The following is a 16368-nucleotide window of genomic DNA, read 5'->3' on the forward strand; positions in this document are numbered from 1 at the left end:
TATAATAAATTAGGGCAAGGTATTTATCTCTATTTATAGGGTAGGTTTAGATCTATAAGAGAGTAATTAGGAAATTATATAACTACCTTATTACTATTATATTAGTGAAATACAATTATTATTACTAGTATTACTAGTATTACTATTACTATTACTATTACTATTACTATTACTATTACTATTACTATTACTATTACTATTACTATTACTATTACTATTACTATTACTATTACTATTACTATTACTATTACTATTACTATTACTATTACTATTACTATTATTATTATTATTAATATCGAGTATTATTATTATTATTATCGAGTATTATTATTATTCTATGAATTATCGTATATTTTTATTACCTTATTTTCATCCCGACTCATTATTATTTTATTAATTATCTCCGTCTAACTACATAATCCGCAATTATTATAATTAATAAATATAACTTGTTTGGGCTAAAAATCACACAATGGGGAAAGGCCCACTTAACCAATAATGGATCATGAAAAGGAGGGAGCCCACAGTTGGAGTAAGCTCGGGGAAGGGGGAATGGGCTGACATACGTAAGAGGAGACCGAAAGCCCATTGAAGGAGACGTCTGGATTTAGGAAAGAGGGGTCAGGGAGAAGTTAGGGAGAAGTCAGGGAGATCAGGGAGAATTGAGGGAAACGACCAAACATGGAAAGAGTTGTTATGGAAGTTATATTCCCTTTCCGTAATCAAGGTAGGATATGCCAAGGATTCTTACCCTATAAATAGCCAAGGAAGCAATCGAAGATGGACATTCACATACGCACACATACATTCATCCAAGATCTTATAAACTCGAGACCTCGTGTTAGCAAGATTGGCATTACGATACAATTATAATCATCCTCCTACTTAAAGCTAATGCAATATTTGGCAGGGTACCGTCCCTCCCGCGGTTGTTCCCATATTGGGTTTTCTACGTCACCAAATCTTACGTGTTAACTTATATTTCGTACTTTATTTCCTTATTTAAATATCATCATACAAACAAACAATCAAGTATCCGACGAGTAAGACCGCATTGACCCGAATCAACCAACTCGGTAAAAAATACCTAAACAGTTTGGCGCCCACCGTGGGGCATTGTGGTCGTCAATCGTTGATAATCCAAGTACGCAATGGATAAGAAAACATCGGAAGCTGTGTCAGGGAGCAGGCAACCGTCGCCACCGTCGACTTCTATTCAAAATCCAACATCAACAGTAGCAACACAGGCTCCCGTACATACTTCAAGAACCACACCAACAGCAAAAACCTCATTGCCTCCTAAAGCTCCTGCTGTCACAACCCAAGCTAGATCAGATAAAGGAACAGCAAGTTCAGGCCTCACCCCGCCACCTAGTCCCACACAAATCCTGCTCACCGGCGTAGAGAACCTTCAGAAGGCCATGGAAAACATGAGAGAAGATCAGAAGAAAGCTGAAGCTGAAGCAAGAAAGAGAGACAAAGAGCTCTGGGTGCAGATAGATATCCTAAAACAGCAGGCTGTCACCCCGGCAACCAGGGCAGGTGAAGGAAGGTCTCCACTAGTAGATCTGACACAGGGGGCATCAGGCAGCAGGAATTCACTTCGGCAGATACCAGCTGAACTGGTAACAAGGTTGGATCTAACTACAGTTCCGACAGATGGAAGAATAACCCCACAGAGGCTGGGATACCTCACACCAGACAACTGGCCATCAGCCAGCTGTATGGAGGCACGAACAGGTGGCATCCCTGTCAGCAGTTTCGCGGCGATTGATCAGACACCTGGAGCAGGACCCGAGTGGAACCAGCAAGTGAACTGACAGCAGGAAACGATCGTCACTTCAACCCCACTAGCTGCTGGGACACATCAGAACCTTCAAGAATTCGGGTCAGGAGGCAGCATACTGAATCAGCCAGCAGCTGACAGGCGGACCCCCGACTCAGGCAGCATAACGAACCAGCAGTACTTGGAGCTAAGAGAGATGCTAAGCAGGGTCCTAGTGTGGGATTTATCTGTATGCATCCCTTCAACTTTAAGGATTATAACGAATATATAGTGATGAATGCTAGTCATAAAATAAATTACATAAACAAAAAGGTAGAGAATAAAGAAATCAACCTTCGGTCCTAGCAAAAACGGCCTAAGAACAATATCGCAATGATATTCACCTATCAGTTGCACCCAAGACGATATGAGATATGCCCTTGCTTCTTGCTAGAATCGATCCCTAAATTTTTTGTAAAATTGCTTAGGGTTTTTCGTTTTTGTGTTTTTAGATGAGAGGCAAGAATGAGTTAGAAAATTAGGTTAGAAAAATTCTCCCCTTCACTCCCTTTAAACCGTGTATATGGAGTGATGAGGGTCGATTTTTCTTTTTTTATTTTTCCGGCCCATATGAACCGAAATTAGAGAGATTAATTTCTCTTTTTCGGTTTTTCTACTTACCCAAAATAAGGAGATTAAATCTTCTTATTTTGGTAGTATGCAAAATGTATAAAATGTATTAAATATAAATTGTCATTTATATTATTCCGCATTAACAAGTCTACACACAACAGCTTGCGGTTGATTTATTAATACGGGTCAATAATAATTATTATGACAATATCGTATAATTATCATTTGCTGATTAAATATAACCGATTACATTTAATTACGAATTAACATATTAATTAGTCTAAGCTAACATTATATACATTAATTAAATATAACATATTATATTCAATTTACGAATTGACAGTTAATTCGTCTCAGCTAATATTATTTAATCGGCATTAAATAATTATCTCATCAACACGTTGACTAACTGTTTAGTCATATAAGGCATCAATGTGATTACATTTCCATAACCACATCTCTCAAACACATCCTTTAGGTGTGACCTTTAGGGACCAGTTGATCACCGCCATCAGTATGATAATAACGTCAAACTTTCTAGCAAGCCAACCATTATTAGGTAATCGTTAATCAACTGATAAAATACGAAGTATACCCTTTTGAACCTATAAGAGATTTATAAATGTTATCACACTAATTTGTGGAGGACACAAGCTCCAACAAACTCCCACTTGTCCTCACAAGTGTATGTGCGATAACCGATTCTCATATCCTAAAATTTCTCCCACTCAATGTAAAACAATTTGCAAAATCCGTATTCACAAAGGTCGTATTTTACAAGCGATCTGTATCAAGAGTGGTTTCCCCGACTAGAGAGTAACTTAACTAATAAACGAATCATCATTCGAGCATGGCCATGCATTTCAGTTACTACTCCTCGAGTGGCCCTGAGAAATAACTATACCTGATAAAGGTTGGATATTTTCCTCAACTCAAATCCTGCAGATGTAAGCACAGTATGAAATGACCCAGAAAAAATCTACTTAGCCTCCGATTCACGGGCAGATCGTGAGAAAGAAACCAAAGTCACCCAAAAACTGCCTTAATCTCAAGAGACAGTCGATAGTCAAAAGAATCGACTCTAGGAACACAATGGATGTCCTATCCACGACCTGGCACCGAATGTTTTAAACATTTAGGACTCCATTACTTTGTCACAAAAATAATTGTCCTACGAGGTATCGTTATAATCTCGCATCTGTGATCGATCAGTCAACCGTTTGACTTATGGCTCGTTGAACCCACCATCAATCAACTGCACAATATAATAGCCAGAGTTATCAGCTCATTAAGGCGATTACGGACCAAACAAAATATAATGTAATTCAGTTCACTTTGTGGCGTTCAAAGTTGTCAGTACAATCCACATGAAAAACAAAATATTATAATAAAACGATGAAGTTATAAATAGTATATGAAAAAGATAATGTATCTAATTCATAATCAACTACTACAACTCAGGAACACGTTTAATTCCCATAGAAATAACGTGCCCTTCATGCTTATCAAAATTCAACGGTTTAGTGAGAGGGTCCGCGATGTTATCATCCGAAGTTATCTTGTCAATCACTATCTCTTCTTGCTCCACGTAATCACGGATCAGGTGAGCTTTCCGATGTACATGTCTAGATTTGTTGCTAGACTTTGGCTCCTTAGCCTGGAAGATGGCACCTCTATTGTCACAATAGATGGTGATCGGGTCATTTGAACTAGGAACTATCGTAAGTCCTTGTAAGAATTGACGCATCCATATCGCTTCCTTTTCTGCTTCCGAAGCGGCATAGTAATCGGATTCAGTAGTAGAATCTGCTACAACATCCTGTTTGGAACTCTTCCAGCTGACCGCAGCACCATTAAGAGTGAAGACGAACCCGGACTGAGATTTTGAATCATCTCGATCCGTTTGGAAGCTATCATCTCACAGAACCGATTGCGCATAGCTTAGTATCGCCTCCATAAGTCAATACCCTATCCTTAGTCCTCCGTAGGTACTTGAGGATGTTTTTAACAGACTATCCAAAGTGTGTTTCACCCGGATTCTTTTGGTACCGACTCGTCATACTCAATGCATATGCCACGTCTGGACGTGTGCATATCATGGCATACATGATTGATCCTATTGCAGATGCATAAGGAACACGACTCAAGCGCTCAATCCCTTCAGGCGTCGTGGGTGACTGGGACTTGCTCAACTGCATCTCAGACGTCATTGGAAGGTTCTCCTTCTTGGAGTTGGTCATGCTGAACTTCTCAAGAATCTTATCCAAATAAGACTCCTGACTAAGTGATAACGTCCGTCGTGATCTATCTCGGTAGATACGGATTCCCAAAATGCGTTGTGCCTCACCCAGATCTTTCATCTGGAAATGGTTCTTCAACCATTCTTTAACCGAAGATAGGAGAGGAATGTCATTCCCAATCAAGAGTATGTCATCGACATACAATATCAAGAATACAATCTTGCTCCCACTCGACTAGATATATAAGCATGGTTCCTCGACTGATCGAGTGAAACCATACTCTTTTATCACCTGGTCGAAACGATGATTCCAACTCCAAAAAGGTTGCTTAAGTCCATAAATGGAACGCTTAAGCTTGCATACTTTCTTAGGATGTTCAGGATCTATGAAACCTTCGGGTTGCGCCATGTACAACTCTTCCTCCAAATAACCGTTTAAGAAGGCGGTTTTCACATCCATTTGCCAAATTTCATAGTCATGAAATGCGGCAATCGCTAAGATTATCCGAATGGAACGTAGCATACAGGTGCAAATATGTAATCATAATGCAATCCGTGCGCACTTGAGTGAAACCTTTTGCCACTAGTCGTGCCTTATAGGTATCTGGTTGCGCGTCTACAGAACGCTTTATTTTGTAAAGCCATTTGCACTGTAGAGGTTTTACCTTATTAGGTAAATCAATAAGATCCCATACGTCATTCTCATACATGGAGTCCATCTCGGATTGCATGGCTTCGAGCCATAGCTTTGAGTCGAAACAGGCCATAGAACCTTTATAGGTAGCGGGTTCATTACTCTCTAGGAGCAAAACGTCATTCTCCTCGACCATACCAATGTATCTGTCCGGAGGATTAGAGACTCTTCCTGACCTCCTAGGTTCCTCAGAAATATTAACCATGTCATCAGTTAGAGGAATAACTTCCTCCATCTGTTCCTCGGTTGTTGGTTCTGGAATCTCCGACAGCTCGAAGGTTCTATTACTTGTCTTATTCTCGAGAAATTCTTTCTCTAAGAACGTCGCACTAGCCGCAACAAAAACTCGATGTTCGGTAGGCGAATAGAAGTAATGACCAAACGTTCCTTTTGGATAACCTATAAAGTATGTCTTGACCGATCGCGGGCCGAGCTTATCCTCGTGTCTCCACTTGACATAAGCCTCGCAGCCCCAAACCCGAATAAAGGACAAGTTAGGGACCGTTCCCTTCCACATTTCATATGGAGTCTTGTCGACAGCTTTAGTCGGACTTCGGTTAAGTATAAGAGCAGCTGACAAAAGAGCAAAACCCCATAATGAATCAGGCACTACCGTGTGACTCATCATGGATCGAACCATATCAAGTAAGGTTCGATTTCTCCGTTCGGACACACCATTTAATTGAGGTGTTCCAGGTGGAGTTAACTGTAGAACGATTCCATAGTCTTTAAGGGGTTGATCAAACTCATTTGAAAGATATTCGCCACCCCGATCTGAACGGAGTGCTTTAACCCTTCTACCCAATTGGTTTTCGACCCTGTTCTGGTATTCCTTGAATTTCTCAAAAGACTCACTTTTATGCTTCATTAAGTAGACATATCCGTATCTACTCAAATCGTCCGTGAAAGTGATAAAATATCTATAGCCATCTCTAGCGGTAATTGACATAGGTCCACAAACATCAGTATGTATGAGTCCTAATAGGTCACTAGCGCGCATTCCAACATCTTTGAAGGAAATTCAAGTCATTTTGCCAATGAGACATGATTCACACGTGCCATATGTAGAAATTCGAATGCGGGAATAGTCCCATTATCGACGAGTTTCTTCACGCGTTTCTCATTTATGTGTCCCATTCGACAATGCCATAGATAGGTTTGATCTTTGTCACCAACCTTTAATTTCTTATTATTCACGTGTAATACTTCCGTGGTTTGATCTAAGATGTAAATTCCATTCATGGAAACTTGACTTTGCTATAAATCATTTCATTTAAAGAGAAAAAATACGGCTATTATCCTTTATTAAAAATGAAAATCCGTCTTTATCAAGTACGGAAACTGAAATAATGTTCTTAGACAAACTGGGTACATAGTAACAGTTATTTAAAAATAACTCAAAACCACTAGGGAGTTGGATTACATATGTTCCCTTCGAGACAAAGAAAGCAACTCTAGCTCCATTCCCGACTCGCAGTCCACATCACCCTTTCCGAGAGGTGTGATGTTTCTTAGGCCCTGCAAATGATTACACAGATGAGAACCACAACCAGTATCAAGTACCCAAGTTCCGAAACTTGTATGGTTAATCTCAATCATATGAATATAAGATGACATACCAACAGGAACGACGCGGCCTGCTTTAATGTCCTCACGGTACACGGGACAGTTCCTCCTCCAATGTCCAGTCTTGTGACAATGGTGGCACTCAATGTCACCGCCCTTGCTCTTTGCCTTGCCCTGTAAGCCACTAGTTTCACCAGGCCCACTCTTACCGTTTCGGCTTCGGAATTTTGGCTTACCTACGGTTAGGTCGCCCTGGAGCTTTGCCCTTACCTTTACCCTTGTTGGAAATCGTGAGAACATCCTGCTTCATGCTCCCACTCAATTTCATATCCTTCTCGGTCTGTACGAGAAGTGAGTGTAGCTCATGAGGACTTTTCTTTAAGTCATTCATGTAGTAGTTCGCCCTGAAAAGGGCAAAACCATCGTGAAGAGAATGAAGCATTCGGTCAATGACAATGCTCTCACTGATTTTGCAATCAAGTGCCTCTAATTTCTCGACATTCTCAATCATGTTAAGAATGTGTGGGCTAACCGGTTGGCCCTTTTGGAGTTTCACATCAAAGAAGCGACATGTATGCTCATAAGTAACGATCCTCGGTGCTTTTGAGAACTCGTTAGTGAGCGTGGTGAAAATCTTGTTTGCACCCTGGGCAATGAAGCGTCTCTGCAAATTTGTTTTCATTGCAAAGATGAGTACGTTCTTTATCGCACCCGCTTCCATGACGAAATCACTATAAGCAAGTGACTCGTTAACTCCCGCATTGGGGCTTGGGTTTACCGGTATTGGCTCAGTTAAGTACTTGAGCTTACCGTCAAAGCAATGGCGAGGATCGTAGTGTCGCCTCCCGGTCCGCAAAGTTGGACCCATCATTCTTGATCGCGTGTCTCGATTCATGTTGTCCATAAAAACTTTCAACCAGGACTCGCGTCCAAGTGTGGCACTTGGCATTGGGATTTCGTTATTTCCAGCCATTTGTTGTAACAGTATTATCAATATAAACGAATTCTACACTGCGAAAAGGAAAAAGATATAATAAGCATACTCATCGTTATGATTTAAGTCTAATGCAATACTGTTATAACGCGAAGACTCAAGAATTTATACAATTGACCTTCCTCAAGAATTATATAAATGATCCCAAGACTCAATTATCTATAAATTGATAAGCCAACCTTTTGGCTAATTCTACTGTTAGAATTCTTGGTCGATAAATTTCTGTAAATTCTATCTTTAGTCCATCATAATCACGAGAAACTCTTCGGACTATAATGTTGAGATAAACTAAGTCAACACAAACTACTTACCCAACGTAGAAGGGGTCATATTATGCCTACCGACGAAGAAGGGATTCATAGTTGTTTGCCCTTATAAAGACTAATCTCAATTTCCGTTTTAGAGGAAGATCCCATCAACTGTATTTTAATTCATTTAAGTGAACTAATATCTAGCATGCGTGAATGAATAAACTAAGGTGATGGCTTAATAAACATGTGACATCTGTATGTCTACGAAAACTAACATACAACCTATATGTGTCAATTTTCATGCATTTTAGTAGGTGGTTTGGTTTTAGGCGGAATATGATGCATTAACTAGCATGTGAATGAAAAGTAATAAGAACGGTAAAACGTAAAACAAAAATAAAGTCCTAGTTTGGCCTATCCTATCAAAATGAACATAAATACAACTTTGGAATCCATCCATGGACCCGAGAAGCTTGTCTTGATGTTCCATCTTGATCCATGTAGCGGGAGTGAGCTCCAATCTCCATCTTAAGTCTTCTCAAAAATTACAATTTAAAATTACATAATAAACCTATTTACATTCTAATTTCAAAACCGTAATAAATAAAGAAAACCAAAACGGAGATACGAGATCTCAAATTACATTAAAAATTATGTTCTCATCATTACGAAAACATAATTTGACTAAGGTCGCACTAGGTATTACAAATTACAACCGATTGTAAAAATATGTAAATAAAACCATTCAACGATTCATTCAACTATAATAAAATGCATCAACTAAAAAAAATTAAACATGCAAGACATAATTCTTTTAATTATGTAGATTAATTTTATCCAAACAACCTATTTCATTGATTAAATTAAGTGACAATTCCTCAATTACTCACTATAAATTTAATCTTAATTCATATTAAACTTGTAATATGAATTTAATCCATCAATATTTTAAACTGCTTTAAAATAATTAGGTATCTATGAATTATGAACCGCTTCACAATAATTAATTGGCCAAAATCAAAACAAAAAATCCTTTTTTTTTTCTTTTTGTCTCGGCAAAACAAAAAAACACTCGAAATTTTTTTTTTTTTTTTTTTCAGCTCGGCTGAAAGAAACAGAAATCAAAAAAAAATTCTTTCTTTCTTTCGGCAATTCTTCAAAAAACGAAACAAAAAAACAGCCAATATTTTTTTTTTATCAAAAAAAAACGAAGAAAAAAAAGAACAAAACCCTTTTTTTTCTCTTTTCCACTCGGCAAACCCTAAAAAAACAGCCGTCATATTTTTTTCTTGCGGCAAAAAAATGCCCTAAAACAAAAAAAAAATTAAGATGAAGAAAATCGTTTATAGTTGCTATTAGAACACGATTAGCATATGAATTAATGAAACGTGATTAACCGTATATGCTAAAAACTATATAGCAAAAACGAATTTTATATCATCAACATGACGATTCCATTTACAATTTAATTTAATCCGAATTAAATCAAAGCATCTACAAATTCATTTTATTATCATCTTAACTGATTAAAACAACAATATGTATGAATCAAATGGAAATCAAAATATCAAAAACGAAAAAAAAAATTCGGTCGATCAGTCGAGGCAGTCGGTCGACCAGGGGTACTGGTCGATCGACCAAACCGTGAAACGAAATCAGCTACGGCTCAAAAAAAAATTACAGCCGAAACCCTAATAGTCGAGACCAATTTTTTTTGTTTACATCCAATTTTATGAAAATCATCAAAATAAAATTCGTGGCCTTAGCTCTGATACCACTTGTGGGATTTATATGTATGCATCCCTTCAACTTTAAGGATTATAACGAATATATAGTGATGAATGCTAGTCATAAAATAAATTACATAAACAAAAAGGTAGAGAATAAAGAAATCAACCTTCGGTCCTAGCAAAAACGGCCTAAGAACAATATCGCAATGATATTCACCTATCAGTTGCACCCAAGACGATATGAGATATGCCCTTGCTTCTTGCTAGAATCGATCCCTAAATTTTCTGTAAAATTGCTTAGGGTTTTTCGTTTTTGTGTTTTTAGATGAGAGGCAAGAATGAGTTAGAAAATTAGGTTAGAAAAATTCTCCCCTTCACTCCTTTTAAACCGTGTATATGGAGTGATGAGGGTCGATTTTTCTTTTTTTATTTTTCCGGCCCATATGAACCGAAATTAGAGAGATTAATTTCTCTTTTTCGGTTTTTCTACTTACCCAAAATAAGGAGATTAAATCTTCTTATTTTGGTAGTATGCAAAATGTATAAAATGTATTAAATATAAATTGTCATTTATATTATTCCGCATTAACAAGTCTACACACACAATGACTTGCGGTTGATTTATTAATACGGGTCAATAATAATTATTATGACAATATCGTATAATTATCATTTGCTGATTAAATATAACCGATTACATTTAATTACGAATTAACATATTAATTCGTCCAAGCTAACATTATATACATTAATTAAATATAACATATTATATTCAATTTACGAATTGAAAGTTAATTCGTCTCAGCTAATATTATTTAATCGGCATTAAATAATTATCTCATCAACACGTTGACTAACTGTTTAGTCATATAAGGCATCAATGTGATTACATTTCCATAACCACATCTCTCAAACACATCCTTTAGGTGTGACCTTTAGGGACCATTGATCACCGCTTATCGGTATGATAATAACGTCAAACTTTCTAGCAAGCCAACCGTTATTAGGTAATCGTTAATCAACTGATAAAATACGAAGTATACCTTTGTGAACCTATAAGATATTTATAAATGTTATCACACTAATTTGTGGAGGACACAAGCTCCAACACCTAGGACTGCCACCCCCACTCGAGAAAGCAGCACCTGACAGCTATGCCGACTCACCATTCGTGGACACCATATCCGTCACAGCCATGCCAAAGGGATTCACAAATCCAAATATGCCTCTATTTGACGGCACAGCAGACCCCTTTGACCATATAAGCCAGTACAAGTAGAAGATGATGACAGTAACAGCCATAGGGCAAGTCAAGGAGGCTTGCATGTGTAAAGGATTTGGATCCACCTTAACAGGGCCGACACTTCGATGGTTTGTAAGCCTGCCCAACAGGTCGATATCCACATTTGCTGAATTAGTAAACGCGTTCACCCAACAGTTTGCAAGCAGCAGGAAGCCGTAAAAGCATGCGGGAGATCTGTACAGAATCGTCCAGGGGGCAGGAGAGACCATTGGGGAGTACAATACTAGATTCAACAATGAGAAGGTGGCAGTACGATAATGCGACGTTTCGACAACAGTAGAAGCCTTCAGGAGAGGCCTCCACCATGACTCCGACCTATACAAGCAGTTGACTATGCATCCCTGCCATAGTTTCGAGGCAGTGCAAGAAAAGGCAGCTGCCGCAATCAGACTGGAGGAAGACATCCTAGCCAGAGCCAGCCTACCTAATACACCAAGTGTTTCTAGTACCTCAGCCGTGGAGAAATCAGGAAGAAAGCAAACCACCAGCAAGAAGGATGAGAGATATAGGCCATATGGAAGGGGAGTCAACAGAATCGAAGAAAATCAGCAACTCCCCACTCTGGCAGAATACGGATTCACTACAGGTATCGGAGGAATCCTGAAGGCACTCAAGGAAATGGGAGATGGAGTAAGGTGGCCCAAGCCACCAGTAGAAGGGCAGGCATGGCGGAAAGATAGCAAGAAGAAGTGTGAATTCCACCGTGACATTGGGCACAACACTGAGGATTGTTACACATTACGAAGAGAGATCAAGCGCCTGTATGAGCAAGGAGAGCTGAGCCACCTATTACCACGTGGGGGCAAGCAGCAGGATAAAGTAGGCTCTACGAAGCCAGCAACCCCACCCACATGCACCAAAATTATAAACATGATAACAGGCGGCTCAGACCTGAGTGGACTGACATACTCAGCAGCTAAAAGGCATGCCACGAAAACCAAGGGAGATAGGCCAGCAAATTCTTACAGAATTTCTCACAGCGATCTGCCAGCAGTCACTTTCGATGAGGGAGATACGTATGACGAATGGGAACATCATGATGCACTCATTATCACCTTGTCAATGGCTAACTTCACAGTTAGAAAGGTCTTGGTAGATACAGGCAGCTCGGTCAATCTGATTATGCTGAAAACCATAGAAAATATGGGATTCAGCGAGAAGGGTTTGCAGAAGAAGACCATCCCGTTAGTAGGCTTCAGCGGGGAGACAGCCAACTCACTGGGCGAGATAGTCATCCCAACCTATGTGGGAGGAGTCAACAAGCAAGTCAGGTATCTGGTTATAGACGGACCCTCCACCTACAATGTCATCCTGGGAAGGCTGTGGCTACACCAGATGAAAGCAGTCCCTTCAACATATCATCAGTGCATAAAGTTCCCCACACCATGGGGAGTAGAGACAATAAGAGGAGATCAGGAGGAAGCTTGAGGCTGCTATAAGAAGGCATTAAAATGCACTGCCAGCCCTCCCGCATAGCAATTACAGAAGCAGCCTGTCCAGGATGAATACATCGAGCCCCCGACAGAAGAGCTAGATCAAATTAACCTGGACAAGCTGCACCCAGAAAGAACTGTGCTAATTGGAGCTGGATGCACAGGAAGCTTGAGGCAACAACTAGTCAAGTTTCTGCAAGATAACATGGACTGTTTCGCATGGTCACACGACGACATGATAGGGATAGACCCATCCATCATAACGCATAAGCTAAGTGTGGACCCAAAGTGTAAAACTATCCAGCAAAGAAGAAGGAAGTTTGCAGCAGAGAGGAATAGGGTAATCAATCAAGAGGTAGATAGCCTTCTGGCGGCAAAGAAAATAAGAGAAGTAAAGTATCCAGAGTGGCTGTCTAATGTGGTGGTAGTGCCTAAGAAGAATGGAAAGTGGAGAGTATGCGTGGACTTCACCGACCTCAATAAAGCATGCCCTAAAGATCCCTTCCCGCTGCCTCATATTGATGCAATGGTGGATGCGACGGTTGGACATGAAATGTTGACATTCCTGGACGCATGGAGTGGGTACAACCAGATCAAGATGGATCATGCAGATCAAGAGAAGACGGCATTCATGTCTGAAAGAGGAATATATTGTTACAACGTCATGTCGTTCGGCCTAAAGAATGCAGGCTCCACATATCAGAGGTTGGTCAACCGCATGTTCAAAGAACAGATAGGAAGAACTATGGAGGTATATATTGATGACATGGTGGTGAAATCAGAAAAAGCCAAAGATCACATGCGGCACCTGGCAGAAACATTCAGCACCCTGAGGGAGTACAAAATGAAGCTAAACCCATCTAAATGTACCTTCGGGATATCCTCTGGCAAATTCTTAGGCTATATTATAACTCAAAGAGGGATAGAAGCCAGCATCGAGCAGATCAAAGCCATCTTACAATTGGAGTCACCAGAAAAGCCTAAGGATGTTCAAAGACTAGCTGGCAAGGTAGCAGCCCTGAGCAGGTTCATCTCAAGATCCTCAGATAAGTGCAGGCTATTTTACGACATACTAAGAAAGAGCCAGAAGTTTGAGTGAACCGCGGATCATGAGCAAGCATTTAGAGAGCTAAAACACTACCTCAGCAGCCCACCACTGCTGTCAAAACCGGAACCAGGAGAACCATTGTTCCTCTACCTAGCCGTCACAGAGGTGGCTGTAAGTGTCGTTCTAGTCAGAGAGCAGGAAAAGGAACAGAAGCCAGTATACTACGTGAGCAAGTCTCTGCTACCGGCAGAGACCAGGTACACATCTCTCGAAAAATTAGTACTAGCACTGGTAGTAGCATCTTACAAGCTGCGCCCCTATTTTGAATCCCACACCATACATGTTGTGACCAACTACCCGCTGAAGTCTATCACGAGGAAACCTGAACTATCAGGCAGAATGTCAAAGTGGTATGTACACCTCAGTGGGTACGATATCCAGTATGACCCCAGAACAGCAATAAAATCGCAAGCACTAGCAGACTTTGTGTCAGACTTCAGCCCGGCCATCCAAAATATGGCAGATAAGGAAATCCTCACCCTAGAGGGAAACAAGCAGATGGAGGTCTGGCAGATGCATATTGACGGAGCCTCCAACCAAAGGGGGGCAGGTGTAGGGTTAATACTGCGGTCACCACAGGGAGATCTGATAGCGCAGGCAGTAAGATGTGAATTTAAGGCAACCAATAACGAAATAGAATACGAGGCTTTGATACTAGGAATGCAGCTAGCCCTAGAGTTAGGGGTCAGGCACCTGCACATATCCAGTGATTTCCTACTAATAGTCAACCACGTAAATGACGAGTTTATAGCCAGAGATTCAAAGATGGTTGCATACTTAAAAGTAGCATAGGAGTTAAAACAGAAATTCAAAACTTGCAAGCTTAAGCAGGTCCCCAGAGATCAAAATGTGGAGGCAGATGCCTTAGCAACTCTGGGGGCAACATTCAAGCCGACAGAACTGTCCAGCATTCCCATAGCACACATGCTAGAGCCTTCTATCCAGAAGGCAGATGAAATAGATAAAGGAGAACTGGAGGATCCATAGAACGGAGAGGGAGTCCAGGCAGCTACAGAGGTAGGGCAGGACTCTCAACCAGCCGATCAACCACCTGACCAAACAGCCGAACAGGCAAATGACTGGGATTGGCGCACACCCTACATAAACTGGCTGCGTCATAGCAAGCTACCATATGACAAGAAGGAAGTAAGGGCTTTCAGAGTAAAGGCCTCCAGATTCATACTTATTGATGACACACTTTTCAGGAAGTCACTGGCAGGTCCCTACTTACGATGCCTGGACAAGGAGGAAGCACAGACCGTGTTACATGCTCTCCATAGTGGTGAATGTGGAAACCATGCAGGGGGTAGGAGTCTGTCAAATAAAGCTCTCAGGCAAGGATACTTCTGGCCCACAATGAAGGCAGATGCAGCAGAGTACGCACGCAAGTGTGACGCCTGCCAGCGCTCAGCACCAATGATCCATCAGCCAGCAGAACCCTTGCACCCTATCATTTCTCCCTGGCCATTCATGACATGGGGCATGAACATAGTAGGACCCCTACTAACGGCCACGGGAAATAGAATATGGATGCTGGCAATGACAGATTACTTCTCCAAGTGGATAGAGGCAGAAGCATTCACAGAAGTAAAGGACAAACAAGTCATTTCTTTCATAAAACGCAACATCATCTGCAGGTTTGGTATCCCATCAGAGATCATATGTGACAATGGCTCACAATTCATCTCCAACGATGTTGAAGGATACTACGCCAGATGGAACATCACCTTGAAAAAATCAGCACTCAGGACTCCAAAGTCCAACGGGCAAGCTGAGTCCAGCAACAAAATCATCATGGACAATCTGAGAAGGAGGTTACAGGAGTTAAGAGGAAAGTGGGCAGATGAGTTGCCACTGGCGCTATGGTCAGATAGAACAACGCCAAAGATAGCAACAGGCCAGACACCCTTCAGCCTAGTGTTTGGCGCGGAAGCAGTCATTCCATCAGAAGTTCTGGTTCCCACTCACAGGTATGGATGTATGACAGGGGAGCTGAACAGTGCAGAGATGGTCAGGAGCCTGGACACAATAGATGAACTGCGAGCAAGTGCAAAAATACGCCTAGCTGCCTACAAGCAGTCAGTGGCCAGGAGTTACAACAAGAATGTGAAAGTCAAGCTCCTGGAGGTAGGAGACCTGGTTCTCCGAGAAGTGTTCCAAAACACTAAAAATCGAAAGGCAGGCAAATTCGCCTACAAATGGGAAGGACCATACCAGGTAGAAGGAGTTGTTGGCCATGGTGCATACAGACTGATGACTATGGACGGTCAAATCATTCAACGCCCATGGAACATACTTCACCTGAAGAGATATTACTTTTAATAATAAGTGGATTTTAGCCTTCAGGGTAATGTACTATGGAAAGCCAAATCATTTTGAAATAAAAAAAAATCCGGTAGTAGGCATACTGCCATTTTCATTCCTATTTCTGCTGACTCTAAATGTTCCAAATTTAAAAAAAAAAAACTGCTATTGGATGGTGTGGTCTGACAGCGTCCTGGGACCACAATTGCTCTGGTACCCCATGAGATGGCGTCGGGTACTTCACATCGTTCTAATAGATTTTCCTATTTTCAGGCTTCTCTAAGTACATCACTCTGAATCCTAATGTCTATGGTACGTTGAAAGGGTATCTAGCAGGACTGTCAACTG

This window comes from Silene latifolia, chromosome 5 (genome assembly GCF_048544455.1).
Source record: "Silene latifolia isolate original U9 population chromosome 5, ASM4854445v1, whole genome shotgun sequence".
Lineage (NCBI taxonomy): Eukaryota > Viridiplantae > Streptophyta > Magnoliopsida > Caryophyllales > Caryophyllaceae > Silene > Silene latifolia.